General features: G+C 44.7%; 1 pseudogene; it reads right to left on the minus strand.

Moving 5' to 3' along the window:
* Nucleotides 1-8,850: 8,850 nt before the first annotated feature.
* Nucleotides 8,851-10,085, minus strand: LOC100764356 (annotated as a pseudogene).
* Nucleotides 10,086-11,278: the final 1,193 nt, after the last annotated feature.

Genomic DNA, 11,278 nt, shown 5'->3' on the forward strand with positions numbered 1-11,278 from the left:
GGGACCTGCCTTAGGACAGCTGTGTTGGCTTGACTTGAAGAAATTCATTATCCCTTCTATTGAAAAGTGACATACATTAGTGTTTGTGATGGTACTTTCTATACTGGAAGAGTATTCACAGAACACCACACATTCCATCCTCACCCCACATGAGCTGTCCACCCTGAGTTGGCCACTGAGACCAGTTTGCAGGGTCTTCACATGGCACTGACCTAGAGGGAGGTGTCCCACTATTCTCAGCTCCTCTGGCAGTCACTGAGTTGTTCCCAGTGCCTCATTCTCAGAATTCCTCAATTCCTTCCCTATCAGATGAGAACCACAGACTTGAGGTTGGAACACTTTTCCATAAGACAATTTCTTGCTTCACTTTCCCCTCCTTGCCAAAACAAGATCTGCCCAGACCTGCATCTGTGTGTGGATTAAGACTGGCTCCCATTGGTGATTAAATTAAATCAGCCAAGTGGCAAACCTAGACACAAACATCATAGGAAAAATGAAGTAGAGGATACTCAGGTTTGTCACTGTGTTGACGACTGTGTCTACAATTCTTTTATTACTGTCTCTCAACAATTTAGTCCCACAAAAATCCCTGAGAATAAGAAGCATCTCAAATGCTTCAGTCCTTGCAGAAGTCTGTGATATGATTTTAACAGTGGGGGCAAAATGTGAAAATATACCATGGTGCCATTGAGGAACAGAATTTGCCAAGAATATTTGCATCAGAATCATTACAAAATGATCCCTGTCCATAGAAGAGGCTGCATTCTCTTTGGCTTATGTGATAACTGTTCTCAAAAACTTTGGTATATTTAAAAGTCTCTCCAGGGCCACTTACACTCCCCAAAATGTCTACAGTATCCACGTGGATGAGAAGGTCACATCTGATTTTACAGATTCAGTGAGAAAGTGTCTCCTTTGCTTCTCAAACATCTTTCTGGCCTCAAAGAAGGAGTCTGTGGTCTATGCAGGCTTCTCCCAGGCTTGGGCTGACCTGAACTGCATGGAAGACCTTGTGAGTTCCAAATTCCCTTGAAAGTAAGTCCTCAACACCTGTGGGCAAGACTTCCCCCTGAAAACCAAAATAGTTTAGTACCTTATGGTGATAATATTATTTGTGATTTTATTAAAGTTTCCCCTGAGGATTCGGAAAGCAAAGCCAGCTACAAGCAGTCAGGCAGTGTTGATACACACCTTTAATCCAGGACTCAGGAGACAAAGGCAGATGGATCTTTCCAAGTTCAAGGCTGCCCCAGGCTACAAGAGATTGAATCAGTCTAAAAGAGTAACAGAACTCATGCCTTTAATCACAGAACTAGGGACGTGGAGATAGGAGTGATATGGCTGGGTGGAGAAAGGAATAAAAAGAGGGAGACAGGAACTGAGAGCTTTTATCTCTGAGGATTCGTAGAGACAGAATTGCCATTTCAGCTGGTTAGAGGTAAGATCTACTGGCTTGGCTGCTTTGTTTCTCTGATCTCAACTTGAAGCTTGAACCCTAATATCTGTCTCTGGGTCTTTTATTTTTTGTACTACAGTACCTGAAAGAGTTTAAGGGGAAAACATCACCCAGGGAATCTTCCTCCTCTCATACTATCAGAAGGACTAAGTTACATATTTAGAACAGAGATACTGACTGTTTTCCTTCGTGCTGTGAACATGCATACAAAAATACCGGCCTCCCTATAACCTCACCATTTGCTTTGGCCCTGCCTATGTGTCTCTCAAGGGAATTTGTTAAGTTTGTTCTTGAGGAGGAGAGGGCCATTGACTCACTTGAGTGGTCAGAGAATACCCGCCCTCCTGAAGAACACTTCTGGCTGATGCGAAACAGGATTCCAGATATGTAGGACTTGATTTCAGTTCTGCATAAACTCACCTGTGTGTGTGTGTGTGTGTGTGTGTGTGTGTGTGTGTGTGTTATGCATTAAAATGTCCCTAATATATTTTGTGTGTTTGACTATATTTCCAAAGGTTCTACACACCCTGTAGATTGTTCTGTAAGGCTGATTCAATGGAATCACACAGAGTAACTTGCATACCTTACAGGGCACTCAATGTGTTTGCACAGAGAGAGAGAGAGAGAGAGAGAGAGAGAAAGAGAGAGAGAGAGAGAGAGAGAGAGAGAGAACATCTGAGTACGTACAATTGAAATCAGGAAGCAGTTTTAGTAACTGGCCCAGGAAACCTGGGCCAACAGGTGCTTCAGAGTTACAGACTCCTTGGCAATTCACAAACTCAGCCCTGCCCCTTCAGAATAGCTGTCCCTCTTCTCCTGACTCCACCTCCAGACTGGGTCTATAAAACACTGATGTACACAGACAGCGTTGGTATTAACAGGAGGTTTTATTCCCTTGTTGGTAAAGGATGTAGCTCCTGACGGAACCTTTCATTCACCTCTTGCAAAATCCCTCCTGACTGGGGTTGCTGCGTCTTACACGGTCCCCAAGGTCACAAAATTCAAGGCCATGAAGTAGCTATAAGTCACATGCTAATGAGGAAGTTGGATTTTCTATCTGGACCCAGCACATGTGCAGGCTAATAAGAGGGAGAGGGTAGATAAGGAGGCAAACCCACACAGAAAAGGAAATGTCTTCTAATTAGAAAAATAATCTGTGACTGTTTTAGGAGGGAAATAGAGAAAGAAGAAAACATATATAAAAGTAAGGTCTCACCATGTCAGCCCCGAAGAGACAACTGCTACCTACGAGTAGTACCTTCCAGTCTTTTCAAGGAATGGACAGTTTAAAACCTGGGTGATTTGGGCTGGAGAGATGGCTCAGTAGGTTAAGCGACCAGAGGAGCTGGGTTCAGTTCCCAGCATGCATAGGGCAGCTCACACTATCTGTAACTTCAGTTCTAGGACATCAGATGTCCTTTTCTGACCTCTGTGGACACCAGGCAAGCAAATGGTACACATACATACAGACAGCAAAACACTCATGCATATAAGGAGGGGGGGCGGAACGCTGCTATGATAAAGCGCGAGGTGCTCCTTGGCGGATTCCATGCAGGGGGTGGGGGAGGGGGAGGGAATGGCGCGTGGTGGTCCTTGGCGGATTCCATGGCAGGCCAGGGTGACGGAGGCGAGGGACAGAGATGCCAGGCAGACCGAGCTTAGGTGAGAAGTTTTATTAGGAAGAGGATTGGGGCAGGGGAGAATGAGAAAAGAGGTGAAGAGTCACAGAGACAGAGAGAACAGAAGAGGGAGACAGGAAAAGTCCTATCTGCCCCCACAGGAACAGTGGGAAAGAGAGAGAAAGAGAGTGTAAATTGGCGGAGGTCTTTGTTTTAAAGGGGTTCTTTGCACCTGGGCTGACCAGGGTACCGCCTGAGTACATTCTGCCAGGTGACAGGGGCAGGCCAGCATAATGCCTGAGTCCTTACAGGGGTGATTTGACATTTCTTCATTTTGCCTTGTTTCTAAAACCTGCCAAAACTTCCAACTACTCTAGAGAAGACAGTGATGCTGATAAAAAATCCGCAGTTGCTCATAGTACCTGCGGCAGGGTGCATTTCACCCCTGAAGAGAGGTTAAAAGCCTGCTTGCCTTGGAAGAACCTATTATTAAGAGAAAGTGGCAGCCTCCAGGTATATAACCCACCCTCAAACTCCTAGCACAGGATTTGTCCAAATCCAGCTAGTAACCCAGGATTTCAGGTCCCCAAAGGGGACATATTTGAGTGGGACACCCATCAAAGTGTGAGGTCATTCAGTCCTGTGTTAGGTTTCAAACATGGGACAAATGGCTATCTGAGGTGACTATTTAACATATCAAAGCAGACCTGGCCACCAGGTTCTGCCAGCATCCCTCAGTCCTTACCTGTTACAGGGTGTGGCTGACACACCCCACCCCTACCCTAAACTCTGGTCATCATCAGAGAGGCTTCATCCAGAAGCTAATAGGAGCAGATGCAGAGACCCACAGCCAGAGATTAGGCAGAGCTCAGGAAATCCTGCAGAAGAGGGAGAGAAAGGATTGTAGAAGTCAGAGGGGTCAAGGACACCATAAGAACATGGTTCTCAGGATCATCTAACCAGGGGTTCGCAGAGACTGATGGGACGGATCTACGTCAGCTGCATATGTTCTAGGTGTACAGCTTGGAGTTCCTGCGGGACTACCAGCACTGGGCATGGGGTCTGCCTCTGACTCTTTTGCCCGCTTTTGGAACCCTTTTCCTCCTATAGGTTGTCTCATCCAGCCTTAGTATGAAGGGATGTGCCTAGTTATATTATAACTTGATATGCCACGTGTGGTTGATAGTCGTGGGAGGCCTGCCATTTTCTGAAGGGAATGGAGGAGAAGTAGATAAAAGAGAGGGGGACAGGAATTACAGTCAGGATGTAATATATGAGAGAAGAATAAATGAATAAATAAAAAGAAAAAATGTCTTGCCTACATATGCTGGAATAAAAACCACATACACATATGTTGGGGGTTTTGTTTTTTATGAATACCAACCCCAGTATTTTTCCACATCCCATATTGTCATTTGCTAGACTCTGGTCTTCGAGTTTAGCAGAGTATCATTAGGAATCCTTTCTTCCTTCCTTCCTTCCTTCCTTCCTTCCTTCCTTTCTCTCTTTCTTTCTTTCTTCCTTCCTTTCTTTCTTTTTCCTGTCCTGTTTGCTTCTACCCTTGGTCTCTGGGCTATCTCTCCAGCCTCTGCTTCCTGGCCCTCCAGGCAATGTTAGGCATGGGTCTCTATTTGGACCATCATTGACTGGCTACTCCCACAAGTTCTGCAGCACCATCACCCCCAGCATATCCTGCAGGCAGGATCAATTGTAGGTCAAAGGTTCTGTGGCTGGGTTGGTGTCCCAACCCCTCCACTGGAAGCCTTGTCTGGTTACAGGAGTTGGCAGGTTCAGGGTCCCTATCTCTCATTACTAGGAGTCTTTGCTGGGGTCACCCTTGTGTATTCCTGGGAGTTTCCATTGCATTAGGTTTCTACCTTGCTCTGGAAATGCCCCCCTCCAATTCCAGTTGTCTCTCCCAGTACTCTGTCCCTCGACCCCCCCACCTAATCCGTTCTGTTCCCAACCCCCTGCCCTCAGACTTACTATCTGTCTTGCTACCCCATTAGTATCTATTGATAGCCGAAGTATGGCATTTAACATTCTATGAAGACTAATGCTTATATTATGTTCCCCGTTCCCTTTATTGGAAATAAGATTTTAAAAATTCAAGAAACTGTTAAAAAGTAAAACAGCCCTTAATTTAAAATTCTGTAGAAAGGGACACTGTCAAAAACAAAGGCAAAAAATGGTTAATGCTCTGATGTGGCTTAAGACAGTGGGTGTTTTTGTTTTGTTTTTGTTTTTTTCCAAGACAGAGTTTCTCTATATCTGCTGTGGCTGTGTAGTTGGTTGTGTTTTTTACTCTTTGGCTTCTTGCTCTTTGTTCTTTGCTCTTCTAAGGGCCTGCCACCCAGCTTCCAAATAAACTACACACCACATATTTATAAATGCCAGTTTTAGCTAGGCTTATTTCTAGCCAATTTTTCTTAACTTTTGCCTCTGGACTTTTTTCTTTTCTTACTTCTGTAATCTTACTTTCACTCTTACTCTGTGGCTGACTGTGTGACTGGGTGGCTGGCTCCTTCTTTTTTAACTCCTTGATCTGGCTTGTTCCTCTGCCTGCCAGCCCCTCCTACCCTTTCTCCTGCCTTGCTATTACTGTTCAGCTCTTTGTTAGACTAATCAGGTGTTTTAGACAGGCAAAGTAACGCAGCTTCACAGAGTTAAACAAAGGCAACATACAAGAATGCAACACATCTTTGCATCATTAAAACAAATGTTCTACAGCATAAACAAATGTAACCCTTCTTAAAATAATATTCCACAACATGGCTGTCCCAGAACTTAGAGAATCACCTATCTCTGCCTCCCAAATGCTGGGATTAAAGCCTGAACCACCACAGGCAGGCAAGACAATGGTTTTTAAAATCCATGGACTGGGAGAAATTTTTGTCCTCTTCTCTGAATGGTTTAAAGTTGTACTCCCAAACTCCAACTCCCCATCTCATTGGCCAAGGACACAAAGCCTCATCCAATGAAGAATTTGGGGCTTGAGGTTGCCCCTCCCCCATTCTGATCTTTTGGCAAGTCTTTGTCAGAGACCAACTAGGAAATGGAAAACCCTAATGTTTCCTTTAACTCTCAGGAGCTCTAAGCTCATCTCAGGTTGAGAATGGACTGTAACAATGTGTTTCTCACCCTCAGACAAGAGAAAGGTTAAAGAACTTAATAGATAATTGGCACTTGGATTTGAAAATGAACATTAGCCCATCTCTTCCAGAAAATTTCCAGTGAAGATTGAACTTCACTCAGTAACAGCCTAAAATGAAAAAGAATCCCTGAACCAGGGACTAGTGACATGGGTCAGTGGGTGAAAGGGCCTACTGCCAAGCCTGAGATGAGGACCAGAGTACAATCCTCCAGGATTGTGCGCGCGCATGCGCACGCGCACGCGCACACACACAAATGTGGTGTGGTTTTTTTTGCATTTTTTTTTTAAGAAAGAAAGAAACCCTGGCCCCTATAGAGTTGCAAGTGTATGACAACCTTTCTTCTGATATTAAAGATCAACTAAGCAATTTAACAGATTTTTTTTCTTTTTCTTTCTTTTTGAATTTTATCTACTTTTGAGGAAAACCTCTCACTATGTAGATCATGCTGGCCTCGAACTCCTGATCCTCCTGTCTCTGTCCTCACGGGCTGAGATGACAGGTGTGCACTCCTACCTCTCGCCTTTGTTGAAACTTAGTAAAGCCTCATTACTCAACTCGTGCCAAGTTGGCCAAACAGAGGAAAGCACTGTCTGGTTCATTGCAGACTACTCTTTAAGACACAGGAAGACTGGGGTTCCCCAGCCAGGTGACTCTGCAGCTTGGGGGTCTGTTCCTTTGACCACTCACTACTCTAACTAATGAGCAGAACATTGAAACTGGAAGAAGGGAGGTGATGTCCCCTCCTGGTACTCTTCCTAGTTCATTCTCAACCCACAGCAGCCATCTTCTGTTTCTCTGATGTCAAAATCAGATTGTGAACTTGATGAGACCTTTCCCCTATGATATAATGCCAGTGTATAAGAAATATTCCCACAGTATAGTGCCCGTGTTTAAGATATATCCAATGCATAAAATATATCCAACCTACAAAGCACTAGAGACAGCTAAACTTGGTTATCAGCTTGACTTACCTAGAACAAAGAAACCCCAGTTGAAGAATTACTTCCTTCTGCCTGGGGTCCCAAGGTCAGTATAGGTTGAAAAACGTGGTTTGCAGGATACATTAGGCTTAAGAATCAGAAACTTAGTCTTGTAAGGTAGGAGATTTAATAACAAAGTATCACAATGTGCCTTCTTAACAACAATGTGACTCCTGTTTCCATTTCAACCAAGCTGTAAAATGAAATAAACCCTTTTCTCATCAAGTTGTTTTTAATCATGGCATTTATAAACAGCAACAGAAAACTAGAACAACATCCAATCTAAATATATAAATATATGTGGTGATATTTTGTTTGTACTCCAACAAATAAAGCTTGCCTGAAGATCAGAGTGTGGAGCTATCCACACTAGTCAGCCATAGAGGCCAGGCGGTAGTGGCACACTCCTTTAATCCCAGGACTCGGGGGGCGGGGGGGGGCGGTCAGAGGCAGATGGATCTCTGTGAGTTCAAGGCCACCCTGGGCTATGTGAGATTGATCCACTCTAAAAGAGAAACAGAGCCAAGTTGTGGTGGCTCACACCTTTAACCCCAGTACTTGGGAGTCACACACCTTTAATCCCAGCACTAGGGAGGCGGAGACAGGAAGGGCTATGGCTGGGTGGAGAGAGGACTATAAGGCAGGAGGAGACAGGAGCGCAGGGCATTTGAGTCTGAGGATTCATAGGGACAGGATAGCCCCTTTTGGTGTGAGGATTCAGTAGAGGTTAAGAAGTTTCTCTTGTGACTGGCACTTTACTTCTTTGACCTATCAACATTCACCCCTGTTATCTGACTCCAGGTTTTTGTTTTTGCTTATCATCATCATCATCATCATCATCATCATCATCATCATCATCAAGCCCTATTAGAACTCATGCTACAAATATACCCAAGTCAAACCTGATGATTTTCTACAAGGAAATGGGTCTGTCAAACCTCCTTCTTTAGCACTTAGTACATGAATCCTGCAGCAGCCAGTGACTTCTCTGAATGCAGAAGGCAGGAGTCTTACTAGTACCCAAGTGCCTTGGAGTTTTCAGTTCTAGCCTTGTTTTACTTCAGTTACATTTCTTAACCAAACTTGACAGGACCGGCTTCAGCTTCTCTTCCCCTTCCCTGTTATCCTGTTTCCAGCCATTTTAAGTTAAATCATAGAACCTGATCATTTTCTACCTGTTTTCTTTTCTTCCTTGTGGCTTGTCTTCAAGGTCTAAAACTAGCTTGGTTGGATATCACTGGCCAGTCGTGAGGGGTGTGGGGGGGGCGGTTATAGCTGCCTTACTGCCACAGTCTTTCCAGTTCTGCAAGACACCAGTATCATTTTTCTTTAAAACTGAAAAAACAAACAAACAAACTGAGACCAGAGAGTGGCATAGCTCTGAAGGGACACCCAAATACAGAAACAGATTACTTGGAGGGTCTTCTCCAGCCTGAGATAGAGGGAGTGGGAAGGGGCTTGTCTTCTTAATTTCCACGCAGAAGGAGCGTGGGACCATGAGAACACATGGCTTTTAGGGGCTCCCAGTCTGTGGAGAGACACCTCCCTTCACCCAATCCAGGGAACTTCTTTTTTTTTAATTATTTTAATTTAGAATAGAAAACTCTTAGGGAGGAGGAAAGGAAAAAGAAACCACAAAGTATACAGGCAACATTTACTTCATGAGCTGCTCACACCCTCATTTGTTCACTAGTTCCCACGAAGAGAAAGCACTCAGCCACCCACAATAAAGTTATTAATAGGGATATGGATCAGTTTCATTAAGAAGCCAATGAATCCCATGATAGCAAATCCTATGACTGTGGCCATGGCAATCTTCTGGAATTCTTTTCTATCGGGTTTGGTGCATCTTTTTACCAGCCGAATTGAGTCCTTGACAAACTGCCGACTCTGCTCAACAAACTGCGTTACCTAGTCCATGATCGACGGTAGCGGGATGTCGGTTTGAGAAACTAGAGACATGTAGCTTAGAAGAGGAGTGAGCCCAACGGAACCGGAAGCTCCCAGGGAACTTTTTAACCAGGCTTCCTGGCTATTTTAAACCCGGGTGCTTCGGGCTGTTTCCTGTGGCTGCAAACACCCAGGAGAGTAAGACCGGGCTCCAAATTCAACTGTAGTAAAAATGTAAGTAACTAAAGAGGAAGGGAGGAAGGAGAGCAGGAAATGAACCCAACAAGATGCCTGCGAACTTGATATTAAAAAATGAGTCTAATCCAGGTTCTCTCTCTGAAACCTTACCAGGCTTTCCTAGATTCAAAAGTCCCATACAGTTTATCTGGCTTCAGATTTGGGCTCAGGGGTGATGTGATGAAATGAATTGTGGGAATGCTACCTTGGGTGGCATAGGTGAGACTGATGAAAGCCCCTCCCACGGTCGCTGATGTAAATTCAGCTTTCAGTATAGTTGTCTTGATGTAATAAAAATTGGCTAATGTCCTTCGGTGAGAGTTTGTGAGTATGCACGCCCTAAGGACATAGCAATATGTTCCACTGATCTCTGAACACACACACACACACACACACACACACACACACACACACACACACACACACACACACCTGAGATTTACGGAGTCATTAGCCGGTCTACACCGGCTCCCATTTCTTTATTCTGCTTAGTCACCTCCTGATCTTGGCGTGTGGGGTGTTGACTTGGATCTCATGTTCAAGCTGGATAAAACCGTCTCTGTTCCTCTGGGGTTATTTATTGCCCTGCCCTGTTGGGAGAGCATGGAACTCAGGACACAGAAGAATGGCTACTCTGGGGCAATGCAGAGGCTCAGACAGGATGAGGCGGCATGGATGACACAGCAGGCTAAGAGCACTTAGTGCTCACAGAGGACTTGGGTTTGGTTGGCAACACCCACAGGGCCATGCACAACTGTCTATAACTCCAACAACCTCTTCTGGTTTTCTCCTGCCCCAGGCACACACGAGCTACACATACACACACAAACATGGGTGAAACATTTAAACACACAAAATAAATCTCAAAAAAACAAGGTAGAAAATATAATCATCTCCGTTTTTATTACCTATAGGGGGGTTGCATGCATGTGTGTGTACCTCTATTGTACATATGGAGGACAACCTATGGGAATCTTCTCTCCTTCTCCCATGTGGGTCCCAGGGATCGAACTCAGGTGGTGAGGTTTGTAGGCAAGTGCCGTTCCTGCTAAGCCATCTCACTGGGCCATTACTCATTCTTCTTAAAATGGCTAGTAATGATACTAGAATTAAGCCCAGGCATTTCTAGAAGGACCCTATGGCATTTCAGGTGAGGCACAAGATGCTCCTGCAACCAAGCACCAACTACTACATCTATGGCTTCACAGTCAAACCCGGAGAGCTGCAAAGTCAAGGAACAGCCAGGTGATTCCAGATGCTTTTGTGCCTGTCTTAAGGGGTAGGATTGAGGTGAGAGCCAGAACAAAGCTGATGCCATCATCTAGGTAAATTAGGAGGCAAGACTGAGAATGGTTGCACAGGCTCTAGCAAGCATAATTAGACATTGATGTCTTCATTTCCTCTTCCCCATAATCAAGTTCATTTGATGTGGACAGTATCTACCAAAAGGGATACAAAACGCAAAGTACAAATTAGAGAAATTGCTTTCCTCTTTGGAAAGATGTTTTTTTCTGTATTGAGGAAGTAATGTGTTCCAGAGCGTTCTGCATGAACACCTGAATGGTCCTTAAGGAAAGAGCTATTTGTGCTGGAATCATGTAGACCAAGCTGTGTACAGCTGCAGCACACAGGCACCACCAGTTCCTGGAGCAACTAGAGACTGTCACAGGTCTCCAGTTATCATTTGGATTTGCCCACAGGTCCTTTCTGGTTGTCTTTCCCTAGATCCCTGATGCACATGACACAGGGCTGGGAATGATCATGACCACATTGCTTTCAGCTGCTGGGTAAATCAGGCCATCAGTGACCCTGGCCTCATCTTCTAGAAGAGTGATTATGGAGTCAGTGAGAGGAACCACTATGAAGGGTGCTGCACTAACATCTCTGGTTTAGACAACAGGATATACTTTGCGTTTTCCTGTGTGTCTTGGCATTTCCCTG

Source organism: Cricetulus griseus, chromosome 3 (genome assembly GCF_003668045.3).
Source record: "Cricetulus griseus strain 17A/GY chromosome 3, alternate assembly CriGri-PICRH-1.0, whole genome shotgun sequence".
NCBI lineage: Eukaryota > Metazoa > Chordata > Mammalia > Rodentia > Cricetidae > Cricetulus > Cricetulus griseus.